The 18657-nt window shown below is 36.7% G+C and overlaps 2 long non-coding RNA genes across 2 annotated transcripts in view; one reads left to right on the top strand and one right to left on the bottom strand.

The window, feature by feature from the left end:
- Positions 1-843: 843 nt before the first annotated feature.
- Positions 844-18657, top strand: part of LOC133257666 (uncharacterized) — a 34813-nt gene continuing 16999 nt past the window's right edge. The window contains exons 1-2 of the long non-coding RNA XR_009739637.1: positions 844-5722; positions 6798-6931. This is a non-coding gene — a long non-coding RNA (uncharacterized LOC133257666). The remainder of the gene's footprint in view (positions 5723-6797; positions 6932-18657) is intronic.
- On the bottom strand, positions 11239-13740 carry LOC133257670 (uncharacterized). Its single transcript, XR_009739640.1, has 2 exons — positions 13205-13740; positions 11239-11291 (listed from the first exon to the last, which is right to left on the bottom strand). It is a non-coding gene; the product is annotated as an uncharacterized LOC133257670 (long non-coding RNA).

Here is an 18657-nt window from a genome sequence, read left to right as displayed (position 1 = left end):
TCCTGAAAATTTCCCACTAGCTTTACCCTGTATTGGAAATATGGCCAGGAGTAAATTTCAAATGATCCAACTTTATGTGGTTTCTTAACTCTAGAGTAACCTAAGACTTTCAGAGTCTGTTCCCACCTTGAATATTCTGAAAGGGCATGTCATTTTGGTTCCTTTTTACATCAGGGAAAGTAAAAAATACCTTAAGACACCAAAGATCACAGAAGTGCATTATGTCTATTGTGTCATAATGAGTATTATGCCCTCATAGACTTTCTGCAGAAACAATCTGACTTTATAATAGACATATTTTACATCATAGAAGTAAATGATATTTTGTCTGAGGAAGTTTTGGATTCAGTGGTATTCCAACATAAATGAAGATTAATTCTGTGTGTGTGTGCAAAGCTGATGGGGATTATATATTTTCATAAGGACACCAGGTTTAAAAGTTAATTTAAAAAGTTAACTTGGAATCCTGGCTTCAGTGAAAAGGGATAGGAATGGTTGATAAATTAGACATGAATAAGCAACTCATATTTCTTGAACTATTAGAAAATTTTACCACAATTAAGTAGGCCAATTTCATAATGTTATATAGCAAATGTGACAAGTGCTCATGTTTCAGAAAATACTTGAAGAATTGTGTATAATAATATATATGGCCTGGGATTATTTTCTTTGTGGTATATTATTTTAGTTTAACATTTAATTCACAAAACATGCATGGAATCTTATTATTTTGGTAAGGTTCAATTCAGAGTCTAAAGATTGCAGAATGTCCTTTGTAACTGATACAGCCATACAAAGATCAGACACACTGCAGTTATTGAGGTCTTGTTTGCCCTTAAACGTCTTGCCAAAGGTTAGAAACAAACCAAAAGCTCAAGTCAGTAATCTCTTTTTTTATTGGCTGGTGTAGAAAAACTGTTTGGTGAGGAACTTGAAAAATGGGCCATTGTGAAATGAATAATCATAGTCATCTTGACAGGTAATTTTATCTGTAGGAAATTAGATTTTTATAATTTCAGTTGAATAACTTGGTTCTGCAGATCTGTTTTTTCGAATCACAAGTAAATAACAAAATGTGTGGTTAGGATTTAACCTCATATCTCATGCTGTTTGCATGGCATAAAGTGAAACTGACTGGCCCAGAGAGTAGTGTGTGGTAACTTGAGGAAACCACACTGTGAAACAAAAGGGTGTTGAAAAGGTTAGAAAGCAAAATCAATTTACATCCTTGCCACTGCTACGCTGTTGTTAAACAACATCGCTTCATGCCATCAAATCACGCATTTTCAGTATTTCAGTTTTTCAATAAGGCAATATCTCTCAGTGACCAGTTTAATGGTCTGGAGATCCACGTTCCTCTGCTCTTCCCTCTTCTTCAGTTCAGTTCAGTTCAGTTCAGTCACTCAGTCATGTCCAACTCTTTGCAACCCCATGAATCGCAGCACGCCAGGCCTCCCTGTCCATCACCATCTCCTGGAGTTCACTGAGACTCACGTCCATCGAGTCAGTGATGCCATCCAGCCATCTCATCCTCTGTCGTCCCCTTTTCCTCCTGCCCCCAATCCCTCCCAGCATCAGAGTCTTTTCCAATGAATCAACTCTTTGCACAAGGTGGCCAAAGTACTGGAGTTTCAGCTTTAGCATTTCTCTACCTTATCTCTTGGATTGATCTTACACAATCAGGGCTTCAGTGATTGCCCTGGTCTAGTTCCTTTATCATATCCATGACATCCTTCTTACTGAATATCCTCAGTTGGATGGCCCATGCAAACCTCAAACACATCTCAAAGTACACTTATCTTCTCGGTCTTCTCCTTCCTTTCAAGCTACAAATCTGTTTCTCCTTCTGTGCTCTGATCTCAGTAAATAGTACCACTAACTACAAATGCTGTTGCACATGAAACTTCATCATTATCCTGATTCCTATCTTTTTCCTACATCTAATGAACCACCAAGGCCTGTCAATTCTATGACCTGTATCTAAAGACTATCCACTTCTCTCCAATCTCAGTACTATTATAGTAGTTCGGGCTCTCATTAGATTACTGCAGCAGTTTTCTAATTATTGAAAATACCACTTATGCACAATTTTTTCAGAATGTCCTTATAATGAAGCAGGTATTATTATAATATTTATTATACTTAAGCAGATTGTATCCTATGTCTTTGTTGTTGTTTAGTTGCTAAGTCATGGAAATGGCAACCCACTCCAGTGTTCTTGCCTGGAGAATCCCAGGGATGGCAGAGCCTGGTAGGCTGCCATCTATGGGGTCGCACAGAGTTGGACACAACTGAAGTGACTTAGCAGTAGCAGCAGCATGTCTGATGCCTTTGCAATCTCATGGACTATAGCCCACCAGGCTCCTGTATCCATGGGATTTTTCAGGCTAGAATACTGGAGTGGGTTGCCACTCCTTCTCCAGGGCATCTTCTGATCCAGAGATCAAACCTACATCTCCTGCATTGGCAGGCAAATTCTTTACCACTTAGCCACCAGGGAAGCCCATCCTATGTGGTGGTTATTAACAAAAGTTTGGCATTGGGCTTTAGTGTGAATGACTAATTTGGGCATAAAGATCTTATCCCTGCATATGACTAAACCTGTGTATGTGTAATTTGTAGTTATTACCCTTCAGTGATTCCCTCATCTGAACTGTGAGGTCAGCTTATTGATGGTTCCCAAGATACGCCATTTGAGAGTTTTGATTTTAACTTCAGTTCTCACCCAGTATTAGGCTGCTTTGATAGCTGGAGAATCATTTCAGCTTATGCTAGGAATGCCAGACCAAGAGGGAAATAGGTAGGAAACACCTTGTGTGAGCATGTTTTAAGGAACATGCTCACATGTAAATTTCAAAATTCTTCACTCTTGTTTGCAATTAGGAGTAGTGAAGTAGTGAAGAGCTACTAAGGGTCTACTCAAGCTGAGGGTCATAATAATTTTAAAAAACTACTTCTTATTGGAGAAGATAGAAAAATAACACTATAATTTTGTAAGAGTAGAATTTGTATCTCCGCATTAGAAAACATTACTTTTCTTAATGTAATTGTTCATTTCCAGTAATTAAAAAGAGATGTTCAGTATCATGCACCTGTATCTCAAATAATGGGATCAGAACTTAAGCACATCCATGTGGTTCAGTTCGTCCTGTTGTGAGCGGCATGTGTGGCCTCTCAGCTTGACCCATTTGAGTTACTTTTCTCACATGTAATGTATGATAAACACTCTGGAGAGATCGAAGATGAACCAAACTTGGCTCCTACTCTGGAAGAAACTAAAAATTGATTTCAAATGAGAAATTAAAAAAAGTTAGCAGTATGTGCCCTCTAATGCAAAGGAAATCAAACCTCTGGGTTGGTTGATCTCATTCAGTACTAACATGAGAACACAGCTCTTCAGTGCTTTTCACTTCTGTCAATATTACCATAAGCCATAGGAAAAACTATTGCTTTTGAAGCATATAGCTTTATAAATTATAAACATATTATGTTTGTTTGGTCTGTTTGATCAACTGTGTAATAAATTCAGTGAATAAAGCATGAATAATCATTTAAGCTGGTTAGTTGGTAATAGTTTTGAGTAAAATAATCATTGACTTTATATTTGTAATAAATTCAGTGAATAAAGCATAAATAATCATTTAAGCTGGTTAGTTGGTAATAGTTTTGCGTAAAATAATCATTGACTTTATATTCTTTTTGTTCAATTGATTGTTAGATTATGGCTATATATTTTTCTCTTTCTAGGCATAGTCTAAATGCAAATATAATATTAAAAAACATAAAATATTACCCATGATGGTTTACATATATATATATTCCACTATTCACCAGCATAGGTCCATCGACAGAAACATGATGCTCATTCACAGAGGAGAAATAGTGGATCCACTTGTCAGCTCTTCACTACTCCTAATTGCAGACAAGAGTGAAGAATTGTGAAATTTACATGTGCAAGACATGCTACAAATTCTAGTGTAAATTATGAGAGTGCCTATATCCTGTGTTTAATTATAATTCATACTCTTATGATATTCTTAATGAATAAGAGAGCTATTATTGTTTCTGTCTAGTCGCTGAATCCTGTCTGACTCTTTTGTGACTCTAAGCACTGCAGTCAGTGAGGCTCCTCTGCCGATGGGATTTCCCAGGCAAGAATACTGGAGTGGGTTGCCATTCCCTTCTCCAGTGGATCTTCCCAACCAAGGGATTGAACCCATGTTTTATGCATTGGCAAGAGGATTCTTTACCACTGAGCTTTGTCATAAAAACAAAATGTACAAAAAAAAAAAAATTGAAGACTACAAATATCTTTATTTCAAGTTATGACTGGATCATAATTTTATTTCTGTATATAGAGATTGTATAGTCAATGACTGTACTTTGCACAGCCAGCTTTCTGAGATCTGATTTTTTTACTACTTAACAATAATGCATGGCATGTTGATATGAGCCAATTATAACCTTAACTGATACATTATAGGATAAAAATGTTATGAACTATACAAAAGCATTGTTTATATAGTGTACATATATATTCACAGTAAATACTTCTTTAATCTGATCTTGAAATTGAACACATTTAAAAGCAGAACCCTGTACATTAACATATTAAGTAAAATAAATAGTGTATTGAATGTGGTTTATATATTTAAATATTAAAATATATACTATTTATATACATGTATTAATTAATGCTTATTAATATAAGTGACATGATATTTCAATCATTAAAAAACTTTCTGACTTCTTACCTAGTTGAACTTGAGATTTTGATCTAAATCTTATGTTGTTTTTCTGAATATCTTGGTGCTGTCCATGAGGGGGGTAGACTATTTTTATTTAAGAAACTCTATCAAAGAGCCTCCTGAAGCCACCAGCGTTCCAGCCGCTCTACAGATACTAATTCAGTTAACCCTCCTGACAATGCTGGGAACAGCAGCAGAAACTACTCTAGTGCCCAGTTTGTAGATAAGAAAGTTAAGTAACCTACTATAGGCCAGACAGCTGATTGGCAGAATCAGAATTTAAAATTACTTCAGAGTCCTTATGATATTGCTTCAATGTGGAACCGAAAAAAAAAAAAAAAAAAGGATACAAATGAACTTAGTCATAAAACAGAAGAGAGTCACAGATGTAGAAAACAAACATGGTTACCAGGGAATAAAACGGGGAGGGGTAAATTGGGAGATTGGGACTAATATACAGACACTGCTATTTATGAAATAGATAACTAATAAGAACCTATTACATTCTGCTCACCACTCTGTAATGCCTATATGGGAAAAGAATCTTAAAAAAGTAGTGGAGGTATACCTGAAACTAACACAACAGTTAAAATTAAAACAACAACAACAAAATTACTCCAGAGTCCACCTGTCAGTTTGAAAAGGATTGACAGTTGTATCTGAGCATTATGTGCTCAGATATTGGTTTGACACCAAGGGCACAGACAATACTACCCAACCCTTGGTAGCTTGGTGGCGAGACATCCAAATACCTGGAGTCTCAGCTTTCTGTTGCCAGCCTGTGTGTTACCCAAGAGTTAGAGCCACGTCTTACCTGCCTTCCTCTGCAGAGCACCCTGGCAGCAAAAAGGGAAAGCTGGCATCTGTAGTAGCCCTTCTCTTTAGGTGACACAAAAATGACCTCTTGTTATCTTTTACTGACTCCACAGCTGCTATAGTATTCGGTTAGCCATGGTTACGAACTGGGTTTTGTGGTAAGTTTGACTTTTGTAATTCTTTGAAGCCTTTGCTAGAACTAGAGATTTGAGTCTTTATATCATTTCCCTTGTTAGTGACATAAATTTGTGAGTTTATCTAGCTATAGATCTTTACATACTGCAGCTTAAGCTTGCTCCTTCAACAAGATATTGAGGACTGCTCTTTATTACTATAGGATGTTTTTCACTGTCTTCTAGAATTTAATTAAAAGTTTAAAAAATCTCTTTTCTGTTTGGGTAGTGATGATGAGTTTTAGATTCTTTTTCACGAGCTTGGGGAGAACATTAGATTTTTCTGACTTTGAATGTAGGTTCATTATACTAGAAAAGAAAATAAGGTTTTAAGTGACAACTATACTTAATATGTAACTTTTTCCCATTTTACCACTGAACCTTGAATAATAGAACTTAAGTAGTTGTTTGGATTTAAGTTATTCCTATGTCTTAAATTATAGTTCAAATACAGTAAAATCATCATATGTCTTATTTCAGAAAGTAAAAAGCCCTCAAAATTGCCTCAAAAATTTTATTTCCTTATAATTTAAACTTGGTAGTTTTCCTCAATAATTAAAAAAAAAAGTTGTTCAAAGGTAAATACAGCTTGTAAACTTAGTATTGTTTTTCCACATGAGGGAGAAGGGCCAACATTTACTGTGTATTCACAGTACGGCAGACGCTTGACCTCACTTACGGCAGATGCTTGACCTCACTTAAACCCCACACCAAAGGGATGAAGTGGGTATCTTTCTCCCCGTTTTTATTGAAAGAATAACTCTCAGAGGTATTAGATGAATAGTCTAAGGCCACAATGGGTCTTCCATGGAATACAAACTAGAGTTATCATGACCTCAGAAATTGTTCTTTGTTCATTACAATTTACTTTGAATTGGGAATTTAAAAAATACTGGTTATTTTCACCTTTAAATTAATCATCAGTATCAACAGTGCACCTTAAAGAAGGAGTGCATTTCTAGAAAAAGTGTGAGCTATTTACTGTTATCATTGGAGGTAGAAATCATGCTGAATATGAAGTCTGATTTACCTTGGTAAGTGCCCTGGTTTAAACTGACAGGTGCTGGTGGACTTAGTTAAATGCCTCTTTGGAAACAAGAGATTCCTTGTGGACCCAATGCATACTTGTTGTAGTTGTGTGCTCCTCAGAGTCTTCTTACTGATTGCTCAGAGGGATTACAGGGGAGTCAGCAGGTAAGAAGCATGAAAGGTGACTGCTAACAGTGTCCTTTACCGTCAGTGCAGGCCAGAGGCTCAGAGTAACTGTCAATAGAAAAGAAGCTATCGTACAAGAGAATTGCTTAAAACATGTCCGTTGCTCTCCCTGCAGAGTGGAGGCACTGTTTGTGGTTTGGAAAGCATGGTGACAGTTGAAGCTGTTTCACCAATTCAGAGTGTGTATATATATATACGTCTGCAATGCGGTATGCTTTCTTATCTTGAGGAGCATGTGTTACAACAGTTGATGTATGTTGACAAAATAGGGTCTGTAAGGAAAGATCAAGTCTTGATATTTCCTCACTTCATAGTTAGTGTTCAGTTGGTAGTGTGAGTGTCGATAAAGGACAGCATTAGTGCCCGTTGGAGATGAGAAGATATCAGTTAAAAGATGATCAATTATGGATAGGACTATTTCTGTTTTCCTCTATCTCTTGACAGCTGTGAGCAAGGCTATTCTAAAGTTCCATTATAGTATAGCAAGTTTATTACTTCCCTGGACAAATAAAATACAAATATAACTTCACCCTGAAAAGAGACTATTAAGCTAATGTTGCAAAAACTTGCTAATCTTATTAATTTAACAGTTCATAGTACTGAATAGGGAAACTCAAGATAACATGATTTTAGATCCTGAGGGTGTGTTGTAAATCATATATTAAAGGGCCCCCCCCAAAAGTAAGTATACATAAATATAATTCTTGCTGAGAGTTCTCACTTCTCAGTTGTATCTCCATTTCTCTGTGTGAAGTGGACATATTTATCTCTGATAGTTTTAGGTTTGTCTTTCAAGGATCTTGAGTACTTCAGACAAAGTGACCATACTGTTTGTTATACCAGTTACACACACACACACACATACACACACAGGCACTAACCAGGAACCTCTTGCATATTTGGGAAGGTAAGAATACTTGTTTTTCCTGTGACTTAGCAATCAACATCTTCTGCCTTTGACCACAAGAGTAGGAAAAGTCTTGTTTACCACGGATGTTCACTACTGAGCCTGATGAACAAACCGTCAGTGGTGTTTCTGGATAGTTTGAGTTTCCATAAGCAAGCCACCTTTTGAAAGCATTGTCCTAAACGCCAAGTTCATAGAGTCTAAGAAGAAGCTACCCTGAATTTTCTTTGCCAGTATCAACTATTTTAGTATTTCCTGAGCAGGATTAATTAGACCTGAAAGGTATATCTAGTCCCTTACAGAAAATTCAGTCAAAATGTTCCTGCTTGTTTAATACATAGTTTGTAAACATATCTGAGAGTTTTCATATTATTTGTCTTTTTCCCTTTCACTATTGATTTAATTCTCAGTTCTGCCTAAATATCAGACTTCAAAAACTGTTCTTAATTTGTGTTTAAATATGGTTAGAAGCTTGATACTGAAATTATTCAGTAAATACTGAGTTTTGAAAAGTATTTACAACTAACCAAGGAAGGAGAACTTAATTCCTAACTCCTAAACTGAGTGTTTCTAATAAAGAGTTGTTTTTTATTGTAAAAAGTTATTTTGTGATCTCACGTACTTGGAGAGTGGGATGTGGAGAATTTACCAAGGCACAAAGATGGACAAAAGAGAGTCGATGGGCAGACAGCGACTGATAAAGAAGGCAGATAAATGAGGAAAGGAAAAGAACATTTTGAAAAATTTCTGTGATATCTTTACTTAAGATAATATTTAAGAGAATGTTGTTCACAGCTGCAAAAGAGATTCAGAAATGAAACATAGAAAAGATATTGAAAAATGGGAAAGCGGGGGAGTGGGAGGGAGAAAAATGATACACAGATGGTGAAAGAAAATGTCTAGAAGAACAAAGGTATTTATAAAATAGCTGTGAGTCCTCTGCTCTTCAGTCTTGAAAATCCTCTGGTTTCATAGTCTCTGCTTCTTTACACAGGATGTACATTTATAGATTGTTTACTTAGTAACTGGAACCTTTGCTTTTTTTCTCTTCAAAAAAAAAAAAAAAATCATGAAGTTAGAGGGAGAAGTTTGTTCCCAATCACTTAGAAATGGAAACCTCATCTATGGGCAGTTGTAAAGAGTCAAAATATTCTTTAATAATAAAAGTGATAAACTGTTAAAATGATCAGGCTATTTCTATTGGTTATTGAAGTTCTTAGAACTTTGTTTTCTGCAAAATATTAGAGTGATATCAGTGGCATTGCTTGAGAATCAATTTAAGCACAGTAGTGACAGTTTTGTACTGACTCAGTGGACAAGCATTTGAGCAAACTCCAGGACAGTGGAGGACAGAGGAGCCTGGCATGCTACAGTCCATGGGACATGACATAGCGACTGAGCAACAACAACAAATGGCCATTTTTGCTATACAATTATTTTAGAATTTTTATATTAAGTCAGTAAACACATATAACCCAATAGCTGTTAGGAAACTGTGACTATGTTCCTTGAATTTAAGAGACATCATCTTAAAAACTCTCTTTAGAAAACTGTCTCTTTGCTGAAGACACAGTGGTAGGCTCTGAGCCCAGGCTGTCTGGGCTGTAAACCCAGCTTTGTCTCTTACTGTCCGGGTAACTTGGAACAGTCATTTCTCCTCTCAGAAGGTACAGGTGATGTCTCATGAGGCTGGGCTATTGGATAATTAAGTGCAAATAACTCAGAAGAATGTCTGACATATAAGAAGTATCCAATAAATTTAAGGTATCAGGATGCATTGTTCAATAGAAAAGAAAAAAAAAATCACATCAACATATAAACAGAAAGCCACAAAAGAAGTAAATATGTTTGGTAGTCATGCAAGGTGACTATTATTCTTTAAAAAAAAATCTATCAAAGTATCTTCCACATAGTTAGCAGTTTAATAAATATGTACTGAAAAGATGAGTGGTTAAGAGAATAAAATGTGAAACTGGAGGTACTCATCAGAAGTATTTATTGAGATCTCATACACACTTATAACTATATTGGATCTGCTTTAGTTAGTGGGAAAATATGATATAACATATCTTCAAGGTTGTTTCAGCTGGTTGCAGAGAGATTACATATATGTATGACAGACATAAGATAAGCCTTTGCAAGAAGTAAGCACTCAGTAAGTACTCAAGAACTCACTCAATAAATGAATGGGAAAATATGAAATAATTCTAAATGATAACAGAAATGGAAGGAATTATAACATAGGTAGTCTGGCAATCATAAGACCCAAATGAGTTGATGTAGTTCTGAAAGTAGGATTCAGGCAGATATTTAAAGAATGTGTATTTTAAGCTTGTCATTTTCAAGCCTGGGGCTTCCCTGGTGGCCTCAGATGGTAAAGAATCTGCCTGCAATGCAGGGGACCTAGGTTCAATGGGAGGGTCCCCTGGAGGTATACTCTAGTATTCTTGCCTGGAGAATCCCAAGGACAGAGAAGCCTAGTAGGCTACAGTCCATGGAGTCACAAAGAGTCGGACACCACTGACTAACACTTTCATTTTTCACTTTTTCAACCTTAGTTGCACACTGAAATAGTGAATATCCATAGCCATCCCAAGAAAATCTTATTTGACTTATGTGAAGCCCAGGAGGCATTTATATGGTTTAAAAGCTACTGAGGCATCTGATATGAAGGCATCTGATATCAATATATACAGTTAGCAAATATTTTTCAAAAAAAAAGCTATTGAGATGATTCTAATATTCAGTCAAGGTGGGACTCACTGGTATAAATGATCAAAAACACAGAAAATATCATTTGGGCAGGCCTGACGTGGAGAGAGATGGTAATGTGGCGGCATTTGTGTGTAGGACTGTGAAAAGATGTGCAGTGACGCAGAAGGGAGTTACACTGAGGCTAGACTAGCTTAGTTTAAGCTAACAGCATCCTCCATTGGGATGGACGAGATAGAAGTGACAGATATGTGACTTTCTCATATGCATGGACTTTGACTTCAGGCCCAACTTAAATCCCCTGCGCAGGTGGAAAGGATGTAGTGAAAGGAAGAACTAAGTTAAGTAAATTAAGTTACTGGGAAAATGGTGTGTCATGGCCAGGCAGGAAAATGGAAGGGGCCAGAAAGGGAACAAAAATAAGTCACATACTTCTTGAGTTTGTAAGGCTTCATAAATAGAGAAATTTGTCTTTCCAAAACTCTCCAAGTACAATATATGGTGGATCAGAAAATCTCTGTTTTATGGAACAAAGTAAATTCCCTCCTCATAGTTGCTCACTATAAATTCCCTCTCAAAACTGGTTATACCAACTCAGAAATGAAACTAGAGCTGTGCACAACAGGTTGGGCAAAATAAGAAATAACCCTCTTGAAAGTTTACTTACTGTTTCAAATGTTCACATTAGAAGCAGAAGTATTTAAGTCCCGTGAGAAAACGCTAAATGAAAATAGGAAGTATTGAAAATGAAAGCCACATACATTTTGTAAGAATTTGACCTTCCATATTCTTTCTGTAGATTTTTTTCTACATAAAGTAATTGAAATTGTTAGACCTTCTGATGAATAATATCTATGTGGAGGCACATATTAATACTGCTATTTCTAAATTAAAGAAATGTGATTGCCTAGAAACATATTGAATGACCATCATTTTTGTTTAAAAAGAAAAAAATGTGTTAAATGAGGCAGAGTGATCTAGCGAAGAGTTGACCTGTATTTATATTGTCTTTTTAATCTGAAGCTATTGTATTAGTTTTGCACATGGACTTTTGAAATGTCTTCTAGATATCATTGGCCTAAATATTTCTGTTATCTCCAAGTATTATTATTCATGTTTGCTTACTTTGTTGCCATACAAACTCTGAGAGATGGATATGGTATCCCACTGTACATAGAAGAAGGCGAGTTTCAAAGAGGGGCTTGCCTCAGTAAGCAATCATAATGACCAGGCTAGAACACAACTTCTTGAGTTTCCGTGTGACATCTCATTTTATACTAACATATTCATTCCAGTGGTTACTGACCTTTTAAAATCACAAACTCTAGTCAGCCTGATATAACACAAATGAAAGCAAGTGTATTCACTTTTTCAAATTACATATTACTTGGACTCTGACTAATGTTAGTTTTTAAAGGAAGCAATGTTTCATATTTTCAGTATGATTTTCAGCAGGCTTTGATTTTAGGTAGACCCAGCTTAAAATCCTAGAAGAATTTTCATAATCTCTATATGCCTCAGACTTCTCATATGTAAACTAGATAATAATTTGTACTTTATATGTGTAAGAATCTTATCAAGTAAGAATGCATGTAATATTCTTAACACACGGTAGGCTTAATACAGGCTATTTACATAATTCTGAAGTTGAAATAACTGTTTCATAAAGGTATAAATAGGTTTCATTAATTTATTATTACAAAAATTGTACTTTTTAAAGAAACCATGATCTCTGTTAAAATTGAAGATAGTTTGAAAAAGAATTCAGGTTAAAATATGTAAAATATTTTTAAAATACATAAATGTGAAAGGTATGATAAAAGTATCAAAAGACATTTTTATAAAGCTAGGTGAAAGTGAAAGTCACTCAGTCATGTCTGACTCTTTGCGACCCCATGGACTGTAGCCTACAAGGCTCCTCTGTCCATGGAATTTTCCAGGCAAGAGTATTGGAGTGGTTTGCCATTTCCTTCTCCAGGGGATCTTCCCAACCCAGGGATCGAACCTGGGTCTCCCACATTGCAGGCAGATGCTTTACTATCTGAGCCACCAAATCATGCATAAAAATAAACATACAGGAAGAGCAAAGAGAACACTAGAAAGAAAGGCTATGTGGACAGCCATATGCAAAAGAATGAAATAGACTGCTATCTTACACCAAACAAAAAAATCAACTCATGGATTTAAAACTTGAACATAAGACCTGAAACTGTAAAACTCCTAGAAGAAAACAGTGGGTAAGCTCCTTGACCATTAGTCTTGGCAATGATTTTTTTGAATTTGACCCCAAGAGGCAGCAAAAGCAAAAATAAACAAGTGGGATTACATCAAACTAAAAAGTTTCTGCATACCAAAGGAAATCATCAACAAAATGAAAAGGCAACCTACTGAATGGGAGAAAATATTTTAAAATCATGATTCTGATAAGGGATAATATCCCAAATATATAAAGAACTGATTAACTCAATAGCAAAAACAGTCTTATTTACAAATTAGCAGACCTCTGTAGACATTTTCCCAAAGAAAACATACAAATGGCCCAGCAGGTACACAGAAAGGTGCTGAACACCCTCAACATCACTAGTCATTAGGTAAAATGCAAATTAAAGCCATAGTGAGATATCACCACATACCTGTCAGAATGGTTGTTATCAAAAATAAAAACTGATGATGAGGACGTGGAGAAAAAGAAACCTGCATCCTTTTGGGTTCCTGTAGTTGCTGTAAACTGATGCAGCTACTACAGGAAATAGTATGGAAGTTCCTCAAAAAATTAAAAATAGAACTACCATATGATCCAGCATTCCCACTGTGAGCATTTATGCCAAAGAAACAAAATCATATTAGGGGTTATTTGAGGAGTCTTTAAGCATAGCGCAGGAAATAAGAGAAGCAAAAACAAGGAAGAAAGGGAAAGGTATACCTAACTGAATGCAGAGTTCCAGATAATAGCAAAGAGGGACAAGAAGGCCTTCTTCAATGAATGATGCAAAGAAATAGTGGAAAACAACAGAAGGTGAAAGATCAGCGATCTCTTCAAGAAAACTGAAAATATCAAAGAAACGTGTCAGCCAAAGATGGGCACAATAAAGGACAGAAATGGTAAAGACCTAAAAGAAGCAGAAGAGATAGCAAGAATACACAGAACTGCACAAAAAAGATTTTAATGACCCAGATAACCATGATGGTGTGGTCACTCACCCAGAGCCAGAAATTCTGCAGCATGAAGTTAAGTGGACCTTTAGAAGCACTGCTGCCAGTAAAGCTAGTGGATGTGATGGAATTCCAGCAGAGCTATTTAAAATCCTAAAAGATGATGCTATCAAAGTGCTGTACTCAATATGTCAGCAAATTTGGAAAACCCAACAGTGGCCACAGGACTGAAAAAGGTCAATCTTCATCCCAATTCCCAAGAAGGGTAGTACTAAAGAATGTTCAAACTACTGGACAATTGCACTTATCTCCCATGCTAATAAGGTTATGCTGAAAATTCTTCAAGCTTGGCTTCAACAGTTCATGAATCGAGAACTTCCAGATGTTCAAGCTAGGTTTAGAAAAGGCAGAACCAGAGATCAAATTGCCAAGATTCCATGAATCATAGAGAAATCAAAAGAATTCTAGAAAAACATACCTCTGTTTCATTGACTATGCTAAAGCCTTTGACTGTGTAGATCACAACAAACTGTGGAAAACTCTTCAAAGAAATGGGGATACCAGACCACCTTACCTGTTTCCTGAGAAACCTGTATGCTGGTCAAGAAGCAGCAGTCAGAACCCTTTATGAAACAACTGACTGGTTCAGGATTTAGAAAGGAGTACAACAAGGATGTTTATTGTCATCCTGTTTAACTTATACATGAGCACATCATGCAAAATGCTGGGCTGGATGAGTTACAAGCTGGAATCCAGATTGCTGGAAGAAAAATCAACAACCTCAGATATGTGGATGATGTATCACTCTAATGGCAGAAAGCAAAGAGTAACTAAAGAGCTTCTTGATGAGGGTGGATGCTAAGTCACTTCAGTTGTGCCCAACTCTTTGTGACTCTATCAACTGTAGCCTGCCAGGCTGCTCTGTCCATGGGGTTCTCCAAGCAAGAATATTGGAGTGGGTTCCCATGCTCTTCTCCAGATGAGGGTGAAAGAGGAGCATGAAAAAACCAGCTTAAAACCCAATATTAAAAAAACTAAGATCATGCATCCAGTCCCATCACTTCATGGCAAATAGAAGGGGAAGAGGTGGAAGCAGTAACAGATTTCCTCTTCTTGGGCTCTAAAATCACTGCAGATGGTGACTGTAGCCATGAAATTAGGAGATGACTGCTTCTTGGCAGGAAAGCTATGACAAACCTAGACAATGTATTAAAAAGCAAAGACATAACCTTTGCCAGCAAAGGTCCGTATAGTGAAGGCTATGGTCTTTCCAGTAGCCATGTATGGATGTGAGAGTTGGACCAAGAAGGCAGAGCACTAAAGAATTGATGCTTTTGAACTGTGGTGCTGGAAGACTCTCAAGAGTCCCTTGGACAAAAGGAGGTCAAATCAGTCAATCCTAAAGGAAATAAACCCTGCATACTCATTGGAAGGACTGATGCTGAAGCTCTAATACTTTGGCCACCTGATATGAAAAGCTTGGAGAAGACCCTGATGTTGGGAAAGATTGAAGGCAGAAGAAAGGGGTGACAGAGGATGAGATGGCTGGATGACATCACCGCTTCAATGGACATGAACTTGGGCAAACTCCAGGAGATGGTGAGCAACAGGGAGGCCTGGTGTGCTGCAGTCCATGGGATTGCAAAGAGTCAGACATGACTTGGCAACTGAACAACAACAACATTATAATAATGCAGCATGATTTACAGTAGCCAGAACATGGAAAAAACCCAAGTGTAATAGATGAATAGGTAAAGTATATGTTTGTATGTTTACATGTATGTTACATATATAAAACATGGGTAGACCTTGACAGCATTATGTTGCGTGAAATAAATCAGACAGTGACAAATACCATATGACTTCATTTGTATATGAAATCTGAAAGAAAAAAAAAAAACCTGAACTCATAGATACAGAGAACAGATTGGTGAGTACAAGGTAAGGTAAGTAAATCTGGCAATGTAGTGAACAACACAGTGACTATAGTTGTTAACTATACTAATTAATATTGTACTGCATGTTTGAAAGTTGCTAAGAAAGTAGATTTTAAAAGTCTTCATCACAAGAAAAAAATGTAACTGCATGTGGTGATGGATGTTAGCTAAACTTGTTGGAGTAATAGTTTTGCAATGTACACATATGTCAAATGATTATGCTATACACCTAAAACTAATACAACATTTTCTGTCAGTTAAATTTCAATTTTAAAAAGAAATAAGCAGAAAAACAAAGACACAGGCAAAAAGGAAACACTAAATGGGAACTATCTCTAACAGATGTTAAAACCTTACGGTAAGTTGTGAATAAGTGAAAAGTGTGGTATTGGTGCACCATAGAGAGATGGACCAGTGGAATGATTGGATGAAGCAAAAATAGTCCCAGGTACAAATAGAACTTCAGCGTTTATGTGCGTATCTGTATATTTATATCTATTTCCAAGTCTTCTGCCCAACCTGAAAGTCTGCCATTTCTCTGACTCCGCTCTGGCATTGCGTGGGGTTGCCATCCTGGCAGGTGTACTTTGATTGCACACCATACTTCTAGATGTTGATTTCATTCTACACCAGGACTGTGTATCTTTCTGTATTGATAGAAATGGTGTAAAATCTGGACTGTCCAATAAGTTGGCTATTGAACCCTTGAAATATGGCTAGTGCAACCGACTTACTTTAAAAGTCTATTTAATTTTAATTTATATTTGAAAGCCTACATGAGGTTAGTGGAAACTCTACTGAATGATCACACTTTAGATTCTAAGCTCTTTGAGGACAGATTCACATCTGTTTAGTTCATACTAATGTCTAACATGGTTCCTGAGGGCTGACTGGATTTTATTTTTCCAATTGATATTAATTCCATGACAAATATTTGACAGGAGATCTGGGTGCACCCTGATGTTCAGCTCCATCATGGTACACAGTCAGGGAGGAGATCTTCAGCTGTAATAGGTGCTTCTTGAGTGTTTTTTCTCTTTGCTGATCAGAAACTAGCTTATCCTTAAACATACAGGCTTGAAAGATTCACTGTAATTTGCAGGAAACTCGGTCTTGTTTTTATGTGATAGTGAATGAAAAACAAAAGCAGATGTAAGTATATTTATTCACCTGCTTTAAGGAAACTACAGCTTCCTTAAAGCAATATTTTCAGCTCTGCTCATAGAGAAATTTGTCTTTGAGGAAACATATGCAGTCAACGGTTTACATAAACACTGGTCTCAGAAGAGCAAAACATCAGATGGAGGGCTCAACAGCAACAGAAGGGGAAGATTAGAATTTTGAAAAGGAGTTTCTGTTAACCTAAAGATTGTTCAAATCAGATCTTCACAGACAATTTGGGGCAAAGTAAAATAAAGTGTTAAGGAGCATGCTGGTGAGGAAAGAGCTAGGGCTTAATGTCACTGATCATTTGACTTTCAGCTTTCCTGTTCCCTTTAGCTGTGTGATGACATCTATTCAGCTTCTCAGTACCAATTCTTTATCTGGCAAAAAGAGAAGAAGGATTGTATTGTGCAAATGTGGTTTGGGGTATGGAATGAACTAATCTAAGTAAATGCTCATCAGAGGTATATTTTCCTCTACTCAACTCTCCTCCCACACACTGACACTACCTCCAAAATGTTGTTGTGTTGAGTTAAGAGGGTGAGAGCTGGAGAAGATTCTAGGAAATACCCAATCAAATACCTTCTCTTTATAAATCTGGAAATTGAATATGGGTTATGGGAAAGCAAAAGTGATACCAGCTGCAGACTCTAAAAGAGGAGATGGCAGATGCCCTCAGCATCACACCTGCTCCATGCTCTGTGCCACCACCTTTGCAATCAGTACTCACTGCTGAAGATTCAGAGACGCAAACATGTGCCTGCATGTTTTAAGTTCTTTCTCACACTGATTTTCAATGTTTGCTTTTTTCTTTACTTTATTAAAAGTATTACCAGAGCAGTTGTGCTGTGCTAAAGTCGCTTCAGTCACATCTGACTCTTTTTGACCCTAGGGACTGTATCCCACCAGGCTCCTCTGTCCATGGGATTCTCCAGGCAAGAATACTGGAGCGCATTGCCATGCCCTCCTCCATTAATTTTCTCTATTTGAGCCTTTAGTTACAGTCACATTAAATACAAAATAAAAAAGGAAACATGTATACCTAATGCTGATTCCTGTTGATGTATGGTAGAACCCATCACAATATAATTAAATAAATACATATGTATAAACAAAAATATGAAATAACTGCCTCAACATTATTTTATCTAGTAGGAGGGCAAGTTCTTTGCTATCAGTGGTCAAATTCTTCTACACTTTTCTCCCTTCTAATGTGCTTTGGCATCTCCTGAATTTTAACACACAATTTTTATTTAAAAAAACAAAAAACAAAACTCTGGCTTCACTGTCTTATCTTTTGGTGACTGTAAGACAGGGCAGGGAAATGTCTAACTGTGATAAAGTACCAGTGAAATTACACATGAGAAACAAAGAGCACTTGAGCGATGCCAGTTATGAGAACTGGTATTTGACAGCTCAGTGTGTCGTGCAGCATCAATGCACAGATCAGGTATTTGCTTGTAGGAAAATTCCTGAAAGTAGCAGAGTGGGGGAATTTGTATTTTTCAGCATTGACTATGCTTTTGGTTTACAGCAACTATAAAACACATTTCCCATGTTTCCTAATTTAGGTATTTAGTTTCACATAGGTAAACACATACAAAACTTTTTTGTGTTAGTTGATTTTCTCATACAGAATTTTTTACCTTAACTACAATTTTAGTCCAATCCCAAATAAGGGCAATGCCAAAGACTATTCAAACTACTGCACAATTGTGTTCATTTAACTTGCTAGCAAGGTAATGCTCAAAATCCTTCAAGCTAGGCTTCAACAGTACATGAACTGAGAACTTCCAGATATACAAGCTGGATTTAGAAAAGGCAGAGGAAGC

This window comes from Bos javanicus, chromosome 2, assembly GCF_032452875.1.
Source record: "Bos javanicus breed banteng chromosome 2, ARS-OSU_banteng_1.0, whole genome shotgun sequence".
NCBI lineage: Eukaryota > Metazoa > Chordata > Mammalia > Artiodactyla > Bovidae > Bos > Bos javanicus.
This window is presented reverse-complemented; position numbering and strand designations above follow the sequence as displayed.